Consider the following 25,616-nt stretch of genomic DNA (forward strand, 5'->3'; position numbering starts at 1 on the left):
TCACAAGAGCCTCAAGTATTTCCTCACTCAGAAGGAGCTAAATCTTAGCTAGTGTAGGTGGATTGAGCTGCTTAAAGACCATAATTGTTCGATTGAATACCACTCTAGTAAGGCCAATATGTGGCCGACGCACTAAGCCGTAAGGTTGTGACTGATTAAAGGGTAATGTTTGCTCGCTTAAGTTTATTTGATAACTGAAGTATGCTCGTTGAGCTTTAGGTTAAGCCTACGTGGATTGAGCAGATTAAGGGTAAGTAGTTGGAAGATGAATCGTTGGGTCTTCGTTTCCGACAGGTTGAGAGTGGGCTTACTGAGGACTTTGGACTGAATAGTGAAAGGGTACTCTATTTCCGTGGGAGAATCTGTGTATCGAAAGAAACTAAATTGAGGTAGTTGATACTGAGAGAGGTGCATAGTAGCCCCTATGGAATGCAACCTGGCAGAAATAAGATGTATCGAGACCTGCATGTGTAACATCCCAATTTTGGGCTTAGTCATAACAGTGGTTTTGGGACCACAAATCCAATGAGGAAATTTTCATTTTTATTATATTTTTATGGTCTACGATTTCATGAAAATTTCGTTTGAAAATTTCGACGTTTGGGCACTCAATTTAGTAAAAAGGACTAAATTGTAAAAAGTACAAAAAATGAGTTTTCCATGTTAGAGGTGTCTAATTGTCATGAAATTTTAAATGGGAGGTCCTTAAATGGTAATTAAACCATTGTATAACTTTTTGGACAAAAATGGCCTTGGTTGGGTAAAATTGAAAGAATAGTAAAAAGGGCATTTTGGTCATTTAGGGGTAAAATGAATTAAAAGATAAATTTTAAACCCCAAATGTGTCCCTTTCTTCTTGCTACAGCAGAATGTACCAAGAGCAGCCATGGTTAGGGTTTGGCCAAGCTTCCAAGCTTAATAGTAAGTGATTCAGAGCTCCATTTTTAATGTTCTATGTATTTTTGAAATCCCGGTAACATGATCTACTCATTTCTTCCATCATTTTGAGCTAGGATTTATGTTTAAAAATTTACCCATGAATGATATGCATGTATTTTGATGTTTAATTATAGAACATGAAGCTTGAAATTGTGTTAAACAACTTTTGCTAAGCGATTTTACGTGAAAACGAGTAGAACGACATACTCGGTAAAAATACCTAATGTTCATAAGTACATGTTAGAGTGAGAATTTGCTGTTGCTATAGAAGGGAAAAATGATCAGCATGTCATAAAACATAAGAAAATAGGAAGAAGTTTAATTTCCAAACCTTGGGGCAAAAGTGAAAATATGCAAAATTTAGGGGTCAAAATGAAAATTTGTAAAAATATGATTTTTAGATCCATATGAATAGTGTGACTAATTAGTAGGCTAAATGTGATATTATAGATCAAGGAAATCGAGATTTGGGCTTAAATCGGAAAAATACAAGGTTATGGACTAGAATGGTAAATTGTCATTTCTGGATCCAAGGTAAGTTCATGTGATGTAATAAGTCTATTATTCATGTTATTATTGATATACATGAAATATAATTTGTTATAATTGTATTGAATTTGATGTTAATAGAAATTTGATGGAATATGATATTTAAAAGAAATGGGTGATTACCGAGAATATGAGATCTTGCATATGATTGTCCTGTTTGCATGAGTGGTTGTGCTAAGAGATAGCACAGGTACGTACTCGACACTCATGAGTGCATGTTTGACATGTGAAATGAAATGGACATGTGAAGGGAGTGCAAATGAAATAAGTTTTAGTATTGTTCAATTAATGGACACAAACGGTGATTTGTGGTTGATGAATTGAGATTAAATGAGGAAATCTCGGTTGAACCTTCGAAATGAAAAAAAAACGTGGTGCTAAGTGGATATACCATGATTATACGTGTAACGTGGTGCTAAGTGGATATACCACTGTTAAACATGTAACGTGGTGCTAAGTGGATATGTCACGGTTACATATATTAATTCATTAACATGGTGCTAAGTGGATATACCACGGTTAAACATGTAACGTGGTGCTAAGTGGATATGTCACAGTTACATATATTGATTCATTAACATGGTGCTAAGTGGATATACCACGGTTAAACATGTAACGTGGTGCTAAATGGACATGCCACGGTTACATATATTGATTCATTAACATGGTGCTAAGTGGATATACCACGGTTAAACATTTAACGTGGTGCTAAGTGGCTATGACACGGTTATACATGTTAATTTGAAAAGTGGCGCTAAGTGCGTATGCCACAATTACATGTTAGCCCAATATTCTGGAGCTATGTGCTAAAACCACTGGATATTGTTACTTTTTGAAGTGTTCACCAGGAGAAACAAGTTTGCTAAATGAAATTTAATGTGAAAAAAAATGTGAGATAACACCGGAATATGAATATATGAGTTTTGAATTATGAATTAGATTTGTGATTGAATTTTTGATAAGATGAATATGGATAAATATTATCTTGAAAGTTGATAATAAGAAATTTTAGTGAAGGAATGAAATTTGGGATAAACGGTCTAAAACAGCAGTAAGGGAGTGAATTTGAAAAATCACCAAAAATAGTAGAAGTTGAACTAGAAGTGGAGTGGGATATGGAATTAAAGTGTATTAAATCTATTTTCATATAAAAGAAATAGAGCAAACAAAGAAATTCTGTATTTTGAGATATTTATATTTTTATAAGGCTGGTTCAGACTGATTTCGTGATCCCCTATTTTGAATTGTAAAAATCATTAAAAATTGTAAAAAAATAGTTAAGGAACATAATTTATATGGTTGAATTCCTTATTTAATTTATTTTATAAAAAAAAACAAGAATCTCATTTGAATTTGGTATAAAAATATAATTAAATTTTAGTGAAGAGTGCTCGAAGCTGTCAAACAGCAAAACATGGGAGACTTTAAATAATAAACTGTACTTATTTTCTGGATCAAAAATTCTAAAAATTTTATGGTGGAAAGATATATGAGTCTAGTTTTTAGGAAAATTTATGGATCTTAATTTGGAGTTCCATATCTCTAGATAGAAATGATTTAGTTACTATGACTCAAGAAAATAGCTTAACCAGAACATGTGTAAATGTACAATTGGGATAATTTTACTATGGAAAGCATGTTAGTAAATTGCTTATTAGTTTCATGCGAGCTTACTAAGCATAAAGTTTACCCCCTCCTTTCTATTTCTTTTAGTGTTGTTAGGTTAACTCGGGGTTAGAGATCATCGGAGGCAGCATCACACTATCAAACCAACACCTTGACAATATAAACACATATGCTAGAATTATCAAGTGAGTGGCATGTATAGGTGATAAACCGTAAATTATACATATTTTTACCCCATGCTTAATGCATTTTATGGATGATTTCTCATTAGAATTGTGAATTCGATGCTCTTGATGCTTTAATTTCATGTTTTATCCTTAGGAGAGCATAGGAGAGCGAAAGGAACGAGAAACGGGCCAAAAATGGAGAAAATAGGCCAAAGTATGAAATCAACATGGCCTGGGCCTCCTCATATGGGTAGACCACACGGCTGTGTCAATTTGGAAGGCTCGAACACAGCCTGAAGTAATCAAACACGGGCGTGTCCCTGTCGAGCCCAAGTTGAGTCCAATTCGGAAAAGGCCAATTTTGAGGGCTTTTAGGCATTCCAAAGCCTATAAATACACCCTAGAGGAGGAAGAAAAGGAGATGGAGAATAGGGGGGTAAGGAATTACTCCAAGGAAGTCGATTGATCCATCTCAGAAGCTGGATTCATCATTAAGACTGAAGATCTCTCTTCAATTTCCCATCAAGAGTTTTGGGTTTTCTTTATGTTTTGTATTCTTTATTCTTCTGAGATGTTTTCTTATTTATTTATGATCTAAAACCCGTAAATACCTAAGAGGAATGAAACCTAAGATGAATCTTGTTATTATTTCCTGAATCATATGATAAATATTTAACTTGTTTTTAATTATGTGTTCTTAATTCTTGTTTTGATATCCCAGGATACTGATTCAAGACGAGCTCTTATTCAGAGGAGGAATAGACCCTATCTAAGAGTGCATTTTTCATAATTAAGCAGAGTTGATTGCGCGCCTAGACATAGGGTGACAAGATTTTGCCGGATTAAGGTGAAACCTAATAAGGGGATCCATAGTTCGAGTGTAATATCCTGAATTAGGGCTTAATCGAAATAGTGGTTTCGTGACCACAAATCCGAGATAGAAATAATTATTTTATAATTATTTTGATGATTATGATATGATTGCATGATTGTGTAAAAATTTCGTGATGAAATTCTATGCCTAAAGTGCTTAAATTGAAAGTAGGGACTAAATCGAATAAGTTGCAAAATTTGCATTCTAGAAGTTTTAGTATGAAATTGCATTGAAATATTAATTAGGAGGTCTTAAATAGAAATTTGACCAATTTTAAGTTCATGGACAAAATTAGGACATGGAAGGAATTTTGAAAGTTTAGTAAGGAGGGGCATTTTGGTCATTTGGATATTAAATGAAATAAAATGGGAAAAATAACACAAAATTGGTCATCATCCTCCTTAGTTGCTGCCTAATTCTCCCTCTCTCCATAGCTAGGGTTTCTTCAACTTTCAAGCTCCATAGTAAGTGATTCCAAGCCCCGTTTTTAATGTTCTTTACGTTTTTGGAATCCCGGAAGCTCGATTAAGCTTATGCTAGCAATAATTCAACGTAGGGTTTATATTTGGAAAAATACCCATAGGTGAAATTTGTGTATTTTGATGTTTTATGATAGAATATGGGGTTTTAAATTATATTGGACAACTTGTGCTACTCGGTTTTGAGTGAAAACGAGTAAAAGGGCTTAATCGGCAAAAATACCTAATAGTCACAAGTATATGTTAGAGTGAGAATTTGATGTTGCCATAGAAGGGAAAAGTGATCAGCATGTTATAAAACATAAGAATAAGGAATAAAGTTTAATTCCTGAGCCTAGGGGCAAAAGTGCAATTATGCAAAAGTTTAGGGGCAAAAGTGTAATTTTTTCAAAGTTCATATTAAATGCTGTTTTGATGAATGTATGTATTAAATAAGATTAATTTGGTATTATAGATCAAGAGAAACGAGATTCAAGTCGCGATCGAGGAAAAGAAAAGATTATGGACTAAATTGCAAAATTTTTATATTTTGGTACCAAGGTAAGTTCATGTGTAAATAATGTAGCATAATTGTTATTTTTAAGTTATTGATGTTAATTATATGATATGCTGATTTTTAATCGTGAAATATTATGCTTTATGGTTAATGTTGAGTAATATGCAAATTATGTTTACTACTTGATAAATATGAATTGCTACCGAGTATCGGTTCTGATATTCCATGAAAGACGGCAAATGTGAGATCGAGGGAAAAAGCCTGTTTGAACCTTAGGAATAGATTAGGATACAAGTGACATGTCACTAGGATGGTTGAGCATCCGAGCTCGTTGAGTTGAGTCCGTGTTCATTTATGGATGCAAATGCCCGAGCTCGTTGAGTTGAGTCCGAGTTCACTTAGGGGCGGGTTACATGATTTCTTGATTACATATGTGGCACTTATGTGCAAATTATCCATGTATCCGAGTTATATTCCGATGTGTTCAACGGGTGAAATTTCTAGTTTAATGGAAGAGCACTTAAGATATAAGTGACGTTTTGGGTAAGTGTTGTGAAATCGACACTTTGGACAGGTATGTTCTTAACTCTCAGGTTGGAAATAGATACATCAACGATAAGATCGTAAGATGATGAATGATATTTAGAAATATGATAAATGTTTTGGTGATACTAGGTTAAGGTTGTTTGGTATGATTGTATTGTTATGTTACTTGTTATTTGCATATGAACTTACTAAGCATTTATGCTTACTCTTTCCTTTTCATTCACTGTAGTCTTGAACAAGCCGGCTCAGGAATCGGGACAGGTCGAAAGTTCGATCACACTATCCAAAGGACTTTTATCTTGGTAAATGGCTTGTACAACTACTTAAGTATGACACGTATAGCAATATACCTATTTTGTGTAAATAATTTTAGGATATGGCCATGTTTGGTTGAGAAAATGTTTGATATTGATAAGTCATGGTGATGGCTAATTTAGATCGTGTTTGATAGTATGGAAGTTTAATAGGTTATCTAGTTCATAAAAATTCATGGAAAGATGAAACTTGCCTTAAAACAGAATATTGCTGCAGCAATGACATATATTTGAAAAATCACTAAAAATAGTATAAATGGAACTAAATGATGAGTAAGTTATGAAATTGAAGCCTAATGAGTCTATTTTCATATGAATTGAACAAAACAGGAATATAAATTATATTTTATGAGATATTTAAACTTTTGTGAAACAGGGCCAGAGTGATTTTTGGATCCCCTATTCTGACTTTAAAAATTCATAATAAATTTTACAAATATAATTAGAAGTTTTTCTTTATATTTACAGATTTCTTATTGAGCCTAGTTTTAATATAAGCAAATTCATAGTCATTGAAATTCTGTATAGAGATATATGATTAGATTATACACAGAGGTCGAGCAGTCAAACCCTGAAAGAGGGGAGACTTTAATTAATAAACTGTACTAATTGGCCCAACCAAAAAATCTAGAAAATAGTATTTAAATATATATATGAGTCTAGATTTAGAGAAAATTTACGGATCTTGATTTTGAGTTTCGTAACTCGAGATATGATTTTTCTTGTAACTGTGACGCGGGTAGCTAGAAAGCTATGAATGTTGAAATAAATGATTTGAAGTTCTTAATTTGATAAATTATGTTCGGTAACCCCTCAAGCTCGACTCCGGCGATGGTCTCGGGCGTGGGGGCATTACATCGAGTTAATGCAATCCTAGAGTGTTAATTAGAGAAAAGTCTTGGTTATTCAATCTAGGGATTAGACGTTATTAGTCTTGAATAGGGATAATAACATAACTTAGGGATCTCTACGGAACAAGTTGAATGAATAAATCGTCCGATTCGGAGCAAGAATAACAAGTAAAGTCTAGGTGGATTTTTCCTTAGGTATTGTCTTAAGTCAATCGATTTTCCCAAAAGAAATTCTCCAATTCTTTTCTCTGTGCAGTCTTAGTTTAGACAATTTGTTAGTTAAAACAAAACCTCTTTATTCTTAGGCTAGATAATAAAAAGATAGTCATTACTACTACTTTTAGTTCCTTTGGGTTCAACAATCCGATCTTGCTAAAACTATACTACTGTTCGATAGGTACACTTGCCTACATCGCGATAATAGTTAGTTCAAGAACGAGTAATTATAAATATTTAAAACCTATCACAAAATCACGCGATCAAGTTTTTGGCGCCGTTGTCGGGGAACTGAAATATTAGGAACGCTCAATTTTTATTACTTTAGCCATTTATTTCTCTTGCAATTTAATTTTATATTATTATTACTCACTTATTTATTTTTTCCGTCTCTTGGCAGGTTTTTATAGTTTATGACTAGAAGAAACTCGTCAGGACCACTGCTTTTTGACGAAGAAATCGACCGCACAGTTCGCAGAAATCAAAGAGAAATAAGGCGAAGCTTAAGATACATAGAGAATGAGCAAGAAGATGATACTCAACCCCTAAACGAAGAGATGGTTGAAAGCCAAGACAATCAGCTACCTCCTACAATTGCGGCTAATCAAAATCCTGCTCCACACACTATGTATGATTATGCTAAATCTTCTTTAACAAGAACTAAATATAGCATAGTTAGACCTGCTGTAGCTGCAAATACTTTTGAATTAAAACCTAACACTATTCAGATGATACAGCAATTTGTTCAGTTTGATGGTTTGCAAGATGAAGATCCCAATGCTCACTTAGTAAACTTTATGGAATTTTACGATACATTTAAAATCAATGGCGTTTCTGATGATGCCATTCGTCTTCAGTTTTTTCCCTTTTCATTGAGTTACAAAGCTAAACAGTGGTTGAACTCGTTACCACGAGGGTCAATTACTACTTGGGAACAAATGACCGAAAAATGTTTACTAAAATATTTTTCGCCGGCTAAAATGGCTAAATTACGTAATGATATCTCTTCTTTTGTGCAGATGGATTTAGAAACACTCTACGATGCATGGGAGAGATACAAGGACCTCTTGAGAAGATGCCCTCACCATGGGTTACTGCTTTGGCTGCAAGTACAAACATTTCACAATGGTCTGAATCCTTCGACTCGGCAAATGGTTGACGCCTTAGCGGCGGCGAACCATCAACAATAAAACACCAGAAGATGCCTATGAGTTTATAGAGGAGATGTCACTGAATGAATATCAGTGGCAAGTCATGAGGACAAAGCCAATGAAAACAGCCGGCGTTTATAACGTCAATTTGGTCACCATACTATCTAATCAGGTAGAACTTTTAAATAAAAAGATTGATGGTTTTCTTAATTCTTCACAGGTTCGCCTAGCAATGCAGTGCGAAGCAAGTAGCGGTGGAACAAGCCATTCGGAATATCAACCTTATGGCCATAACATGGATAATGAGCAACTAAACTACATGGATAATAATCGTCGACCTCAAAACAATCCATGTAGTAACACTTACAATGCAGGTTGGAGTAACCATCCTAATTTCTCTTGGGGAGGCCAAGGAAATCAAAGACCACAACATCCTCCGGGTTTTCAGCAACCACCCTACCAACAGGAAAAGAAGCCAAACCTTAATGAGATGCTCTCAAAGTTCATATCAGTGTTAGAAACTCGTTTTCAGAACATCGAGACAGCACTTAAGAATCAACAAGTGTCGATCCAAGGGCTCGAAACTCAGATAGGCCAGCTTTCCAAACTAATCTTCGAACGACCACAAGGTAGTTTGCTAAGTAAAACCGAACCTAACCCAAGGGAACAACTCAACGCAATTAATATTCAAGATGACGAAGGAGTCGTTGAGCCTGAACTAGAACCGAGGCAAGAAACTGTGGTAAGCAAAGGTCAAGGTGAGGTAGATCAAAATACAAATAAACCAGTGACTATCGAATATAAACCTCGTGTGCCATACCCCGACGCGACAAGGAAAGACCGCTCAGATGAACAATTTGATAAATTCCTTAAACTCTTAAAAAAATTACATATTAACTTATCGTGTATTGAATCTTTATCACAGATGCCAAACGTAATGAAATTCTTAAAAGAACTTTTAGCAAATAAGCGGAGATTGGACGAGGCGTCGCATATGGCCAGGCCGTGTGAATCGTGAAAGCCTTGGTTGATACCCTCGAAAGATACGGGCGTGTGTGCTACTCGTGTGGCAAGGCTTAGGCCGTGTCATCTTCTCGATTTGGTCTGTTTTGTCTCTTTTTGGCTTGTTTTTGGCTCATTTTGTCTCTTGGTGCTCTCCTGAGTACAAAACATGAAATTAAAGCATTAGGAGCATCGAATTCACCAATTCTAATGAGAAATCATTTATAAAATGCATTAAACATAGGGTAAAAATATGTATAATTTACAGTTTATCAAATACCCCCACACTTAAGCATTTGCTTGTCCTCAAGCAAAATTCTCAACTCATAATCAAGATAAATTCTTCTCAACTTGTAACTCTTATCGATAATATCTCAAAATAATCCACAAGTAATCATACATTGAGAGTTCAACTAAAAGAACATAAAAAGTTTCAAACATTCCAAGTTGAGTATTTTATTCATGCAAACATGGGTGTCTCCCCTTATCTAAGTAATTACCTTTGATTCAAAATATCACAGAGTTTCATATCCTCACTACAGATTCACTCAAATCACTCAAGGTGTTTAAGGACAATAAATGAAGCACTCAATAGTCAATAATGAAAAGTTATTACCATAGGCTTGCATGAAAATCAAATCTCCACCACTATAATTTAAGATGATACATCAATCAAAAGGTCTTTAGAGGGTTGTAGAGAGGCTTGGTTAAGGGGTGTCGTCACAAGCTGAAAGAAAGGGTTAGAATCGAGATTGAATTGAAAAGTTGCCTAACTAGAAAAAGAGTTAATCTTCACTTGCGTACAACAGAGCTTTTCTCAGAATATGAAATTACAGATATGCAAACATAATTTTTATTTCTTTCACTTTTTTTTTTAAGAACAAGTTAAATATTCATAGACTAACTCATTACAAACAAGACATAGCTAAGCAATTTCCTCAACTCAAATCTCGACAAAAATAGGGATTAAATTAGGGGGTTTCAACAATAATGGGTTAAAGGTTAATATTAAGGGTAATACAAGAAATGGCTTTTTAGCTCAAGGAGGATTACTAGGGATTAATCGTGGGGGTAGGCTTTTCATGGCGTGAGTGGGTTAATCCTAAGTGCCTTAATCATTTTGATATATCAAATTAAATGGTGTGGTCTCGACATGCATAATCACGCAAGTTCTAGAATAACAGTTCAATTCTGACGCACCCAAAGCAATAATAAAAGTGAGCATGAAAGGATGAATAGATGCTCAAATGGCTCAAAAATCTCACAAAAATTATGGTTTTTTGATGTTTAGACTCGTGAATTCCAATTCAAAGTAATACCTAGACTTGGGGAAACAACCTAAGATTTTGAATTCTTAAAAATCAACTTATCATGCTTGATTCTCTAATGTCTTAAAGCTTAAAGAACCAATGTGTAAATCCCTATGTTTTAATTCAAGATATATCAATCAGAATCATAAATCAATTAAAATTTATCCTAAATATGATATGAGAGTTTTTCATGAGAACAAGGTGATTATTAATGAATACCCCCCCACACTTAAGATGTACATTGCCCTCAATGTACAAAGATAGATGTTAGAGAATAAAAATAAGATAGGGAGAGAAGTGAAACTTCCTGTATGATGAATTCCTCGAACTTAGAGTTTTAGAGAGTGATCGGTTTGAGAGTGGAGGAGGATACTCCGACGATATTAGGAAGAATAAGTACTCGAAAAGGAATAGCCAAAATTCATGATTAAAAATAAAATTCTAAAATCTAAAAAAAAAGTAGTTTCAATTAAAAACATAAAATGATAAATAAATATTTCTAAATATCCTTATCGCTGGATGGTTTGCGAGGTGGGACTGGCAATAAGATGTGGAGGTCCTGACAACTCTGCCGTAGAGTACATCAATGTTGTCAAATTGTTGAAAACACTGAAGCTCGAATCGGGTGAGGTGCTCAGAGATGTTAGCATATGAAGCTGCCACATGAACTGGACGAGAGGGTAGTGGTGGCTGAGAATAGGGATGACGGAATAGAGAAGGGGAGATTTCGGCTAGGGTTTTGAAAGGAAGAAGAAAATGAATAGTGATTTGCTTATATAGGGGAGGTGCACACGGCCTAAAGCCACACCCGTGTACTTTGAAAATGAGCTCGTTTTTTTCGAATTTTGCAATTTAGGTCGTGCCTGGCTACTGTCCCACACCCGTGTATCTGGGGCGTGTGTGGCACAAGGCCATGTTGCACGGTTGTGCCTAGCCTTGTTCGCTTCTCCTACGCCTGTATGTTAGGGTACCACGCCCGTGTTCTCCTATCAAGTTCACCCACGGCCATGTCGCACGGTCGTGGGGATTTATCACATCCCGTGTTTTAGGGAGATCATGTCCTGCTTCCACGCAGCCGTACTGTACGGCCGTGTTTCTTCTCCTGCTTGGCCATGGCCTTAGGCATGCCCGTGTGCCTGGCCGTATGTGCTGAGAAACTTTGCAATTCAAAGATAAAGTTAATGATTTAAAGTGTTAGAAATTGAAAATAAAGAAATCAGAATATGCTAGTGCTTGGGTTACCTCCGAAAAGCGCTTATTTATAGTCTAAACTCGACTTACCTCTTCGGTGAATGGTCAGGGTGGTTCGAAGAGTTTATACTCCTCATTCCTACTATCAATCTCATCAAAATAAGGTTTTAATCGGGTTTTGTTTACATTAAAAGTGCCGAACTTGGGGTGACTCACCTCTACCGTACCAAATGGAAAAATACTGACTACCGTAAGAGGGATTTCCTCATTCAGTGTGGTAGTGACAATATGGGGATCTGCGGCATCTAGTAAGACTTTATCGCCAACCTTAAGTTAATTAGGAGAGGTATCAGCCTTGTTTTGAAGTAGTTTTGGTTTATCATGTGTTCTCGGTTTGTGTACTCACCATTCGTCTAGCTCCTCTATTCGTAGCCTTCGTTCTTCATGTGACAACCCGAATTAGGGCCTAATCGGAATAGTGGTTTCGTGACCACAAATTCGAGATAGAAATAATTGTTTTATAATTATTTTGGGGCTTATGATATGATTTCATGATTTCGTGAAAATTCTGTGATGAAATTCTATGCATTGAGCGCTTAAGTTGAGATTAGGGACTAAACCGAATAAATTGTAAAACTCGTGTTTTAGAAGTTTTTAGTATGAAATTGCTTTGGGATATTAATTAGGAGGTCTTAAATAGCAATTTGACCTATTCCTAAGTTATGGACAAAAGTTGGACATGGAGGGAATTTTTGGAAAGTTTAGTAGTAAGGGCATTTTGGTCATTTGTATATTAAATGAAATAAAATGGGAAAAATAACACAAAATTGGTCATCATCTTCACTAGTTGCTGCCGAAATTTGCTCTCCTCCATAGCTAGGGTTTCTTCACTTTTCAAGCTTCATAGTAAGTGATTTCAAGCCCCGTTTTTAATGTTCTTCACATTTTTGAAATCCTCGTAGCTCGGTTTACTTATTTCTACCATTATTTCGAGTTAGGGTGTATGTTTAAAAATTTACCCATGAATGATAGGCATGTATTGTGTTGTTTGATGGTAGAATATGAATGTTTGAAGTTAGGAGAACGATCTTTTCTAAGCGATTTTTAACGAAAACGAGCAAAACGACAAAATCAATAAAAATACCTATTGTTCATAACTATGTGTTAGAGTGAGAATTTGATGTTGCCATAGAAGAGAAAAATGATCAGTAGGTCATTAAACATAAGAATAATGGCTGAAATTAAATTTTCGAGCCTTGGGGCAAAATCATAATTTTGTAAAAGTTAGGGGGCAAAAATGTAATTTTTGTATAATGTGATTTTTGGATTAAAATAAATAGTTCGAGAGTTAAATGAACTAAATATGTTGTTATAGATCAAGAAAAGCGTGGAATCGACCTTGAACGGGGGAAGGAGAAAGTTTTGGACTAAATTGCAAAATTCCCATATTTTGCACCGAGGTAAGTTTGTATGTAAATAATACATTAATTTCATTTACATTCTTATATTTCAGCCTATTATATATGTTAGATGATGTTGAAGTATAAATCGACTATTGGAAAAATGGAAATAAGTAATAGAGAGAGAGATCCCGGTTGAACATTCAGAAAGATCGAATAAAATAGAGGGGCGTAGCTAGGTCACATGTATGGTGCCGAGTGCACATCATGTGTACAAGAAAGCTACGAGATACTATGTAGTAGCTAGGTCACATGTGTGATACGGGATGTATCCCATGTAGACAAGAGAGCTACGTGAGAGATAAATGTAGCTAGGTCGCATGCGTGATTCCAAGTGAAGGACACCATGTAGACAAGAGAGCTACGAGACAAATCGGCTAGGTCGCATGAGTGGTACTAAGTGTTCACCATGTGTACAAGAGAACCGAATTAAATGAAATATGATGGTGGGGCTGTGTGCTGAAACCATCAAGTATCAAGGATTAATCCGAATTGTTCAACGGGATGGCTTTGTGGTGACATTGTAGTCATGGGCCTATACTTGTGATGTATGAAATGTAGTGAAAATGATTTGTGATATATATATATATATATATATATATAAGTTAAAATGAGGTTAGTACAAAGAATGTGTGAAAGAGTGAAATTAGCATTAAAACTGTTTTGGACAGTATCAGTGATGTGACTTTTAAAAATCAGCAAAAATAGAAGGAATTTGATTATAGGTTGAATGAGATGTGAAATTAAATATTAATGAGTCTATTTTCATATAAAAGAAACAGATCTATTTTCATATAAAAGAAACAGAGCAAGCAAAGGAATTCTATATTTTGAGATATTTACAATTGTGTGTGACTTGCTCAGAATGACTATGTGATCCCCTGTTCCAACTTTGAAAAATCATTAAAAATTGTATAAAACAAATTAAGAAATATAGTTTATATGAATAAATTCTTTATTTACTCTAGTTTTAAATGAAATAGGTTTCATGGTTATTTGAATTGTGTACTGAGAGAAATTCAATTCGTAGTGAACAGAGGTCAGATCAGTTGAGCTGTGTAACAGGGAAAACTTTAATTAATAAACTGTACTAATTGGCTGAACCAAAAATTCTAGAAAAAATTAGTAAGAATTTTTATGAGTCTAGATTCAGGAAATTTTACGGATTTGAATTTTGAGTTTCAGTAACTCGAGTTATGATTTATTTAGTGATCATGACGCAGGAGGGACAACTTGATCAAACCGGAGTAAATAGTAAAAAATTAAAAATATGATATAATTGAGTTATGTTGTAAACATATTAGATTCCTTATCTCATTATTTATGTACTTACTTACTAAGCTATAAGCTTACTTTCTTTTCTCTCCTTTGTCTTATAGTGTCGTCCATTAGCACAGGGAGTTAGAGATCGTTGAAGATCCGCCCGCACTATCAATACTCTTGGTATCTGAACTCAACATTTTGAAATATGGCATGTATAGCAGACTTAGTTATTTTGTTACGTGCCATAATTTTCTAGGTTTAAAATACTACTTATAGTATCAAACTAATAATTTTGTACGAAGCCTTTGAAATTGGTTTGTATTGTTAATGGCATATGTTATAATGATTCATGATCAAATTGCACGCCATATTTTTGTTGGGTTTTATTTAATAGTATATACTATAATTTGTTAATACCTCGTACCCTGTTCCGGCGACGGATACTGGTAAGGGGTGTTACACTTCATGAATGTGTCCTTTATTATTTCTGGAACATGGCTCGTGAACTTCTTTTAAGCTTAATTTCTGCAAAGTCACATTGTCAGTTTTAGTAGATTGGTGTGGACTATTACCTTCAATGTTCGATGTGATGCCAGAATTACGAGCTTGAAGGGTGATCGTTTTGTCTCCCACACGAAGTGTAAGCTCACCTATGCCAACATCAATAATTGTTTTAGTAGTTGCTAAAAAGGGCCTCCCTAAAATCAAAGGGGTGTTATTATCCTCCTCTATGTCTAGAACAACAAAATCAATAGGGAATATGAACTTATCTACTTTCACGAGTACATCTTTAATAATACCCCTAGGAAATCTTATAGTTTTATCTGCCAAATGGATGCTCATCCTACTTTGTTTAGGTTTCCCAAGACCTAGTTGCTTAAACATTTTGTAAGGCATTACGTTAATACTAGCCCCTAAATCAGCTAATGCATGACGTATATCTAAACTACCAATTAAGCAAGGAATTGCAAAACTCCCATAATCTTTCAATTTGTAGGGTAGCTTATTCTGTAGAATAGCTGAGCAGACTGTATTTAACTCCACATGCGATGCTTCGTCCAACTTCCTCTTATTTACTAAAATCTCTTTTAAAAATTTCATTGCATTTGGCATCTGTGAAAAAGCTTTAATAAACGGTAAGTTAATATGTAATGTTTTCAAAAGTTTAAGGAATTTACCGAATTGTTCGTCTGAGCGGTCTTTCCTTGTCGCGTTAGGGAATGGCACACGAGGTTTATATTCGACAGTCACTGGTTTGTTTGTATTTTGACCTACCTCATCTCTCCATTTGCATACCAGAGTTTCTTGCCTCGGTTCTGGTTCAGGCTCAACGACTCCTTCGTCATCTTGAGTATTAATTGCATTGAGTTGTTCCCTTGGGTTAGGTTTGGTATTACTTGGCAAACTACCTTGTGGTCGTTCAGAGATCAGTTTGGAAAGCTGGCCTATTTGAGTTTTGAGTCCTTGGATCGATCCTTGTTGATTTTTAAGTGTTGTCTCGGTATTTTGGAAACGGGTTTCTGACATTGATATGAATTTTGAGAGCATCTCCTCAAGGTTCGATTTCTTCTTTTGTTGATAAGGCGGCTGTTGAAAACCCTGAGGATTTTGTGGCTTTTGATTTCTTTGACCACCCCAGGAGAAATTTGGGTGGTTCCTCCAACCTGCATTATAAGTATTACTGTATGGGTTATTTTGATATCTAAAGTTATTATTACCCATATAGTTGACTTGTTCCTCTTCAGTTATGGGATTGAAGGATTGATATTCTATATGCACACCTCCTGTAACACCCCTTACCCGTATCCGAGGCCGGGCTAAGGTACGAGGCGTTACCAGACAAACATACAAACATTAAACTAAAATACGAGCCATAAAATTTTATTCATATTTCAAAGCATTCATTCTTTTACACATAGTCCCTTATTTGAGTCTACGGAGCCCAAAACATACTTTAGAAAGGGTTTGGGACTAAACCGAGAACTTACGAAAATCATGGAAATTTCATGCTTTAAGGCTCCACACGCCCGTGTCCCAAAGTCGTGTTCCATACACGGCTGAGACACATGGTCGTGTCTCTGCCTGTGTGGAATATACCTAGGCTAATTTCCAAGCTTTGGTCAACCTTGATCTCTTACACACTTATACAAAATCAAAAGCATATAACATGGTATTCATTTAATGATTAAACATCCTCAATTAAACCACAAACATAGCATTTGTATGTCATCATACATGTGTCTCTCATACTCATTTTACCTTGTTTATTATAGTACCACTTATATATTTATACCAAGATTATCATCTTACCAAATATCTTCAGCTTAATCATCAAGCATTCATATTTAAAGCTAGATCATATCTTTATAAAATACCACGATTCAGATCTGAGAATAACATGTTTGCTGAAACATTTCAATTCAATTCCATACCCAACAAGCATTACATTGAGACTAGTCATATATATATATATATATGTCATTATACATAACATTCTCTTTTGTTTTCTTATAAACACATATCATTTATTTCATTATATCAATATTTCATATACCATAGTTTCCATGTATTCCACATATATTTATTTTCCTCCTCCTCCTCTCCATTCCACATCTTTAATGTATATAGCATTCTTGTAAGTACGATTTCACAATTTACTAATAAATGTTCACATCAAACTGTCCACACGAGTCATAGACACTTAATTATTTATAATTCGAGCTACAGAGCTCCAAATTAAGATCTGTAAATTTCCCCTGAAACTAGACTCACATATCTTTCCACCATAAAATTTTCATAATTTTTGGTTTAGCCAATTAGTACAGTTTATTCATTAAAATTTCCCCTATTTCACTTTCTGACAGTTCTGACCTCTCTTCACTAAAAAATAATTATCTCACAGTACAGAACTCGGATAATGTTCTTGTTGATTTATCTTGAAAATAGACTCATTGTGAATTTTAAAAATATAATTTTGAGCCTCTAATTATTTTTCTCCAAATTTTTGTGATTTTCCAAAGTCAGAACAGGGGATCACGTAATCATTCTGAATCAGTCTCACAAAAACATAAATATCTAAAAATATAGAACTCATTTGCTTTCTATATTTCTTTTATATGAAAATAAACTCATTAATATTTAATTTGATATCTCATTTAGTCTCTGATTCAATTTATACTATTTTTGGTGATTTTTCAAAATCACGTCACTGCTACTGTCCAAAACAGTTTTATTGCTAATTCACTCTTTCACACTTTCTTTGTATTAACCTCATTTTAACATACATATCACAAATCATTTTCACCACATTTCATACATCACAAGTATAGGCCCATGATCATAAGGTCACCATAAAATCATCCTCATGTATAACTTACTTGTTTATAACCTTACCACATCCTGGTCACTTAATGAACACATCATTCAGATAACCAAGTTCCTGCACTTATTCATCACAAAACTCACAAAGCAATACATAGAGAGTCTCCCGTTGAACACTTCGGATCAATCCTCGATACTTGGTGGTTTTAGCACATAGCTCCACCCATCATATAGTTCGGCTCTCTTGTACACATGGTGAACACTTAGTACCACCCATGTGACCTAGCCAGTTTATCTCGTAGCTCTCTTGTCTACATGGTGTCCTTCACTTGGAACCATGCATGCGACCTAGCTACATATATCCCGTAGCTCTCTTGTCTACATGGTGTACACATAGTATCACCCATGCGACCTAGCTACATCATAATGTCTTGTAGCTCTCTTGTACACATGATGTGCACTCAGCACTATACATGTGACCTAGCTACATACCATCTGTATCATCCAATCTTTCCGAAGGTTCAACCGGGATTTCTCTATCTTTTCCAACAATTTCACCAATCAAGTAATTATCCACAAACATATTTCCAATATTTTTATAAAATATCATAATACAAGTAATAGTGATGTATTACTTACATATAAACTTACATCTCATTTAATATCAACACAATAACATTAAATTACACATTGTCTTATTAAAAATCATATGAACTTACAATTTCCCATAATATCCATAATCATAGATATCACATTTATGTATGATAATTCAATGCACTTCATGTACCATAGACATATTTTTAAATCAATTCATAAACTTGGCACCATAATCATTTAATTTAACATAATTCAATTAATTCACTAAATTTAACTTTCAAATATAAATTACAGACATTATTGTTGTATTATTATCATACCAACTTACATACTTTCAACACCTCGGAGATCATAGTAAATATATCAATTTTACATTGAAACATGCATAAATTAATGCTTATTATACATATGAACTTACCTTGATATTAAAACGCCCATTTTACCAACTTTCCCAATTTTCAATTTTTCTCTCATTCTAGGTTCAAATCTCGTTTTCCGGGACCTAAAACATCATATTTTACTTATTTAATTAATGTACTATTCAAAACAGTCCTTAACTCAAACTTTGGAAAAATTACAATTTTGCCCTAAACTTTTGCATATTTACACTTTTGCCCCTAGGCTCGGGAATTAAACTTCATCCCTTATTCTTATGTTTTATGACATGATGATCACTTTTCCCTTCTATGGAAACATCAAATTCTCACTCTAACATAAACTTATGACTATTAGGTATTTTTACCGATTAAGCCCTTTTGCTCGTTTTCACTTAAAACCGAGTAGCACAAGTTGTCTAACATAACTTAAAACCTCATATTGTATCATAAAACACCAGAATACACAAATTTTACCTATGGGTATTTTTCCAAATATGAACCCTAGGTTGAATTGTTGCTAGCATAAGCTAAATCAAGTTAAGGGACTCCAAAAGCGTAAAGAACTTGAAAAGCGGGGTTAGAACGGACTTACAATTGAGCTTGGGAAGCTTGAAAACCCTATCCATGGAGTCTCCTTGGTATACACGTCCATGGTGAAGAAGATGAGCAAAATTGGCTTTTAATTTTGTATTTTAATTCATTTTACCCTAAATGACCAAAATACCCTTACTACTAAACTTTCCAAAATTCCATCCATGTCCAATTTTTGTCCATAACTTAGAAATTGGTCAAATTTCTATTTAAGACCTCTAATTAATATTTCAAATCAATTTCATACTAGAAACTTCTAGAATGCAAGTTTTGCAACTTATTCAATTTAGTCCCTAACTTCGAATTAAGCACTTTATGCATAGAATTTCTTCACGAAATTTTCACACAATCATGCAATCATATCATAGACCTCAAAATAATCATAAAATAATTATTTATATCTCAAATTTTGTGGTCCTGAAACCTCTGTTCCAACTAGACCTAATTTTGGGCTATTACACCTCCTCCGCTTGAGTCACACCTCATTACTGGATGTACCTGCTTAGAACCAAGAAAACTATCAATCTTTTTATTCAGAAGTTCTACCTGATTTGACAGCATAGTAACTAAGTCGACGTTATAAACGTCGGCTGTTTTTGTTGGCTTAGTCCTCATGACTTGCCACTGATAGTTATTCAGTGACATTTTTTCAATGAATTCATAAGCCTCTTCAGGTGTTTTGTTGTTGATGATTATGCCAGTAGCTGCATCAACCATTTGCCAAGTCGAGGGATTCAGATCATTGTGGAATGTTTGTACTTGAAGCCAAAGCGGTAACCCATGGTGAGGGCACCTTCTCATAAGTCCTTGTATCTCTCCCATGCATCGTAAAGTGCTTCTAAATCCATCTGCACAAAAGAAGAGATATCATTATGTAATTTAGCTGTTTTAGCCAGTGAAAAATATTTTAGTAAAAGTTTCTCGGTTATTTGTTCCCAAGTAGTGAAAAGGGAAATAACCGAAGACGAATGGCATCATCAGAAACGCCATTGATTTTGGATGTATCGCAAAATTCCAAGAAATTTGCTAAGTGAGCGTTGGGATCTTCGTCCTGCAAACCATCAAACTGAACAAACTGTTGTATCATCTGAATAGTGTTAGGTTTTAATTCAAAAGTATTTGCAGCTACAGCAGGTCTAACAATACTAGATTCAATTCCTGTTAAAGAAGTTTTAGCATAATCATAAATAGTACGTGGAGCAGGATTTTGATTAGCCGCAATTGCGGGAGGTAGCTGATTACCTTGGTTTTCAGCCATCTCGTCGGTTGGGGGTCGGGTATCATCTTCTCACTTGTTCTCCATGTATCATAAGCTGCGCCTTATTTCTCTTTGATTTTTTCGAATTGTATGATCGATTTCTTCGTCAAAAAGTAATGGTCCTGACGGGTTTCTTCTAGTCATAAACTATAAAAACTTTCCAAGAGAAAAAAATAAGTAAATTAATAAATAATAATAATAATAATAAACTAAAATTAAATTGCAAGAAGAATAAATGGCTAAAGTAATAAAAATTTAGCGTTCCTAATATTTTGATTCCACGGCAATGGCGCAAAAAACTTGATCGCGTGATTCGTAACAAGTAATAAATATTTATAATGAAGATCAAACCTAGACTAACTATTATCACGACGAAAAGGCAAGCACACCTATCGAACAATAGTATAGTAATGGCAAGACTAGGATATCGTACCCAAGGGAACCAAAAGTACTAGTAATAACTATCTTTTTATTATCTAGCCTAATAACGTCTAATCCCTAGATTGAATAACCGAGACTTTTCTCTAATTAACACTCTAGGGTTGCATTAACTCGATCTATGGATCCCCTTATTAGGTTTCACCCTAATCTGGCAAAATCTTGTCACCCTATTTCTAGGTACGCAATCAACTCCGCTTAATTGTGGCAAATGTACTCTTAGACAGGGTCTATTCCTCCTCTAAATAAGAGCGTGTCTTGAATCAGTATCTTAGGATATTAAAGAAAGAATTAAGAACACATAATTAATAACAAGCTAAATATTTATTATACGATTTAGAAAATAATAACAAGATTCATCTTAGGTTTCATTCCCCTTAGGTATTTAGGGGATTTAGTTCGTAACTAAATAAGAAAACATCTCAGAAGAATAAAGAATACAAAACATAAAGAAAACCCAAAACTCTTGAAGGGAAATTGAGGAGAGATCTTCAGTCTTGATGATGAATCCAGCTTCTAAGATGGATCAATCGGCTTCCTTGGGGTAATTCCTTACCCCTCTTCTCCGTCTCCCTTTTTCTCCTCCTCTAGTGGGTATTTATAGGCTTTGGAATGCTTAGAAACCCTCCAAAGTGGCTTTTTTCGAATAAGACTTAACTTGGGCTTAGCAGGGACACGCCTGTGTGACATGAGCGTGTGACGTGATTACCAAGCCGTGTTCGATCCGTTAAATTGCACACGGCCGTGTGGGTATGGCCAGGCCGTGTGAATCGTGAAAGCCTTGGTCGACACCCTTGAAAGACACGGGCGTGTGAGCTGCCCTGTGGCAAGGTTTAGGCCCTGTCATCTTCTCGATTTGGTCCGTTTTGTCCCTTTTTGACTTGTTTTTGGCTCATTTTGACTCTTGGTGCTCTCCTGAGTACAAAACATGAAATTAAAGCATTAGGAGCATCAAATTCACCAATTCTAATGAGAAATCATCTATTAAATACATTAAACATGGGGTAAAAATATGTATAATTTACGGTTTATCAATAGGTTTTATCCCCCTTAGGTATCTAAGGGGTTTAGTTCATAATAAAATAAGAGTACATCTCAAGAGTATGAAAATAACAAAACATAAAGAAAACTCTAAAACCCTTGAAGGAATTCTAAGAGAGATCTTCAGTCTTGGAGTAGCTTTGGCTTTTGAGATGGACTGTCTGGCTTTCTTCAAGTAATTCTTGGCGTGTGGTTCTGTATTCCAGAAAAGTTCTGGAAAGAGTGGCCTCCTTCTAGGTCACTCTTAGGGTGTTTATATAAGCTTTGGATTGGGTTTCTTCCTTCCTAAGTACCCTTTCTGTGTAAAATAAAACTCTTTGAAAAACGGACACGCTTGTGAGCCACGGCCGTGTGATGTGATTACCAAGCCATGTTTGATCCGTTGAATTACACACGGGCCTGTGGGCTCACTGGACAGGCCGTGTGAATTGTAAAAACCTTAGCCGACACCCACAAAGGACACGGGCGTGTGAGATGCCCGTGTGGCAAGGCTTAGGCCGTGTCATCTTCTCAATTTGGTCCGTTTTGTCCCTTTTTAACTCGTTTTTGGCTCCTTTGACTCTTGGTGCTCTCCTGAGTGCAAAACATGAAATTACTGGATTAAGAGCACCAAAATCCACAAATCTAGTAATAAACATCCATAAATATGCTAAGTATTTGGGGTATTGATATGTATAATTTGGCATTTATCAAATACCCCCACACTTAAGCATTTGCTTGTCCTCAAGCAAAATTCTTATTTACTGCTAGAATTCATTCTTCTCAATCACATAATCATTGTTGATAATGTTACAAGTTATTTCATAGAAAATCATATAGTGAGAATTCAACTATAGGGGCATTAAAAGCCTCAAACAATCTAAATCGAATATTTTGATAATAAATTCATAGGTAATCTCCTTCCTCTAAGTAATTAACTTTAGTCCTAAATATACAAGAGATGACATCCTCACTAAAGATTCACTCAAATCACTCGAAGTGTTTAAGGTTCAAGATTAAGCACTCGATTGTCTAACATGAAAAGTTATTACCATAGGCTTGCATGAAAATCAAATCTCCACCACTTGTAAATGATATAATACACTAATCAAAAGGTCTTTGCATGGTTGTAACGGGGTTTTGGTTAGAGGTATGGGTACAAGCTGAAGAGACAAAGGTTAGAATCGAGATAATTTCAATATATTACCCCACTATCAAAAACTTAATTAGTGAACCACAAACAAATATCTAGAACTATTTTACATGAGTTCATGACAACTTTAGCTTGCTGAGAATTACAATATAATACTGAGTTTTTTTTTAAGAACAAATCAAGTCGATACAATATAGAAATCATACTTCATGATTCAGTAACAAAAAATGGTAAACATAGCGAGGTAACAATATTAAATTCAATCTCGATAAAAAGGGTAAAATTCAGTAGGAGGATTTCAACAATAATGGGTTAATGGGTTAATGATGAGGGTTAATCAATGAAAAAGGGTTAGTAGGCTCAAGGGGTTTCACTAAGGGTTTAATTATGCGGGAAGGCTTTTTATGGAGTAAATGGGTTAAATCCTAAGTGCCTTTATCATCTCAGTATATCAAATCATACGTGTGATCTCGATATATATAATCGAAGCAAGTTCTAGAATAACAGTTCAATGTTGACACACTCAAACCACAAAAGAAGTGAGCAAGAAAGAAAGCTATATCTCAAAAGGCTTAAAAATGTCATCAAAAATTTGGGTTTTTTATGTCATTCCTGTATACTTAAGATTTCAAGATAATACCTCAATTTAGGAAAATAATCTAAAAAATTTTAGTTCTCAAAATATCAACTTATCATGCTTGATTCTCTAATGTCCTGTAATCAAATAATCATGCATAATTCCTATGGTCTAATTCATGACATATCAACAATAATTATAGATCAATCAGAATTTATTCGACCAGGATTATGAGAAAATCACTTAAGCACAAGACCAACTTCAAGGATTTGAGAATAATACAAAAAGTTAGGTTTCATGTTCACCCCCCCCACACTTAAGATGTACATTGCCCTCAATGTACAAAGATATATTATTCAAAATAAAGAAAATCATAAAAGGAAAGGAGGTAAAATTCCTTGTTATATGGATGTGGAGCTTGATTTTGAGGATGGAGTGTTTGGGGAAAGTGGTGGCTGCCATTGTTGCTAAATGAAGAAATTGGTTCATTGAACATGGCACTCGTGAGGTATTATTTCCCTTTTGTTTCCTCATTCCGTAAAATATTCCTAGCAGCTTTGCCTGGAAGTCTGTAGAATCATGAAGAGTTTATTAAGAGTTGGTGTGGAAGAGAGCGTAGTGGAATTACTTGTTAGAAATACCAGAAGATGGAAAAAGTAAAATTTACTAATATAGATATGTCTTTCAAAATAAAATAAGAAAATTGAAATGAAAATAAAAATCAAAAGAAAAATAAAAATAAAATAAAATAAAAATAAGAATAAAAAAATAGGAGGAGTCAATGATCCTCGTCGGTGGGGCCCTCAGGTGGTGGTGCTGGAGTGGCGATGTGGAAGTGTTGGCACAGCTACTGCATCATGGCCTACATATTGTCCATCTGTCGGTCCTATCGCCGATCTCGGTCGTGGATCATCTCGAACTATGTAGTGCAATACTGCTTGAAATGGGCGAGTCGGTCGGAAAGGTGTACCAATGAAGCAGCCACATGAGCTGGTCGTTCCCTAGGTGGTGCGGTAGAAGGCTCTTCATGCTGTAGGGGAACATCATCAAGGATGTCCTCAAGATCCTCCTCGTCAATGGCATGCGATAGACGGTACTGAGGAGGATCGGTCTCACATTGGCGCTCGATCATCCTCATGTGTAACATAGTCGTGATGCCCTATGGAAATATTTGACCTATTATGGTAAGCGCTGATGACTAGGCCGCAGTGTTAAGGAGGACGAAGTGTCAGGCAAGGAGCGTCACGTAGGGGCCGATGGAGATCACTCCCTTCCTATGCCACTCGGTCTGATGGCGAATGGCGAAAGCAATAAAGTATGCTAAGTCGATCACGTGTGCATTCGCCGTGTACCATAAATAGTAGGCATCGTAGGTGGTGACGAAATCGGTGCTCTCTCTCTTTCCGGTCAAGGTGTGTGCCAATATGGCGTGGAGATATCGTAGGGAAGGGAGAAGAGCTGAGGCCTTCAAGTGGCTGGAGTCGTAGTGAAAGAGAGTGGTGCCAAAGCCTTCCAGCACAAGGAGGGGGAGATGTGGATATTGCGTGGTAGTGCATTCATGTCCTCATCCTCCATAAACTCATCGGTGTAAAGTCCCAGAGCAACACCAAACTCTGGGACACTCATCGAATGAACTAGACCGCCTAATCGAAAGTGAATGGTGACTGGGTCGTCATTGTTCGTCATCATCACCTGTAATGAAAAGTAGAGCATAATTCTAAAGTTAGCTCTAAATAAGTAGGCTCAGTAATAACGAAGAACCGTTCCCATGGGTCTGTGGACAGGAGGGCGCGGATGGCGTCAGCGAGCTAGACTTGCTCTACGGCAGCCTAGTCGATGCAGTGACCTGT

The 25,616-nt window shown here is 35.4% G+C and overlaps 2 non-coding genes across 2 annotated transcripts; one reads left to right on the plus strand and one right to left on the minus strand.

The window, feature by feature from the left end:
- Nucleotides 1-8,043: 8,043 nt before the first annotated feature.
- On the minus strand, nucleotides 8,044-8,150 carry LOC128289733 (small nucleolar RNA R71). Its single transcript, XR_008279377.1, has one exon. It is a non-coding gene; the product is annotated as a small nucleolar RNA R71 (small nucleolar RNA).
- Nucleotides 8,151-20,095: 11,945 nt separating this feature from the next.
- Nucleotides 20,096-20,200, plus strand: LOC128289960 (small nucleolar RNA R71). Its single transcript, XR_008279600.1, has one exon. It is a non-coding gene; the product is annotated as a small nucleolar RNA R71 (small nucleolar RNA).
- The last annotated feature ends 5,416 nt before the right edge of the window (nucleotides 20,201-25,616 follow it).

Source organism: Gossypium arboreum, chromosome 2, assembly GCF_025698485.1.
Source record: "Gossypium arboreum isolate Shixiya-1 chromosome 2, ASM2569848v2, whole genome shotgun sequence".
Lineage (NCBI taxonomy): Eukaryota > Viridiplantae > Streptophyta > Magnoliopsida > Malvales > Malvaceae > Gossypium > Gossypium arboreum.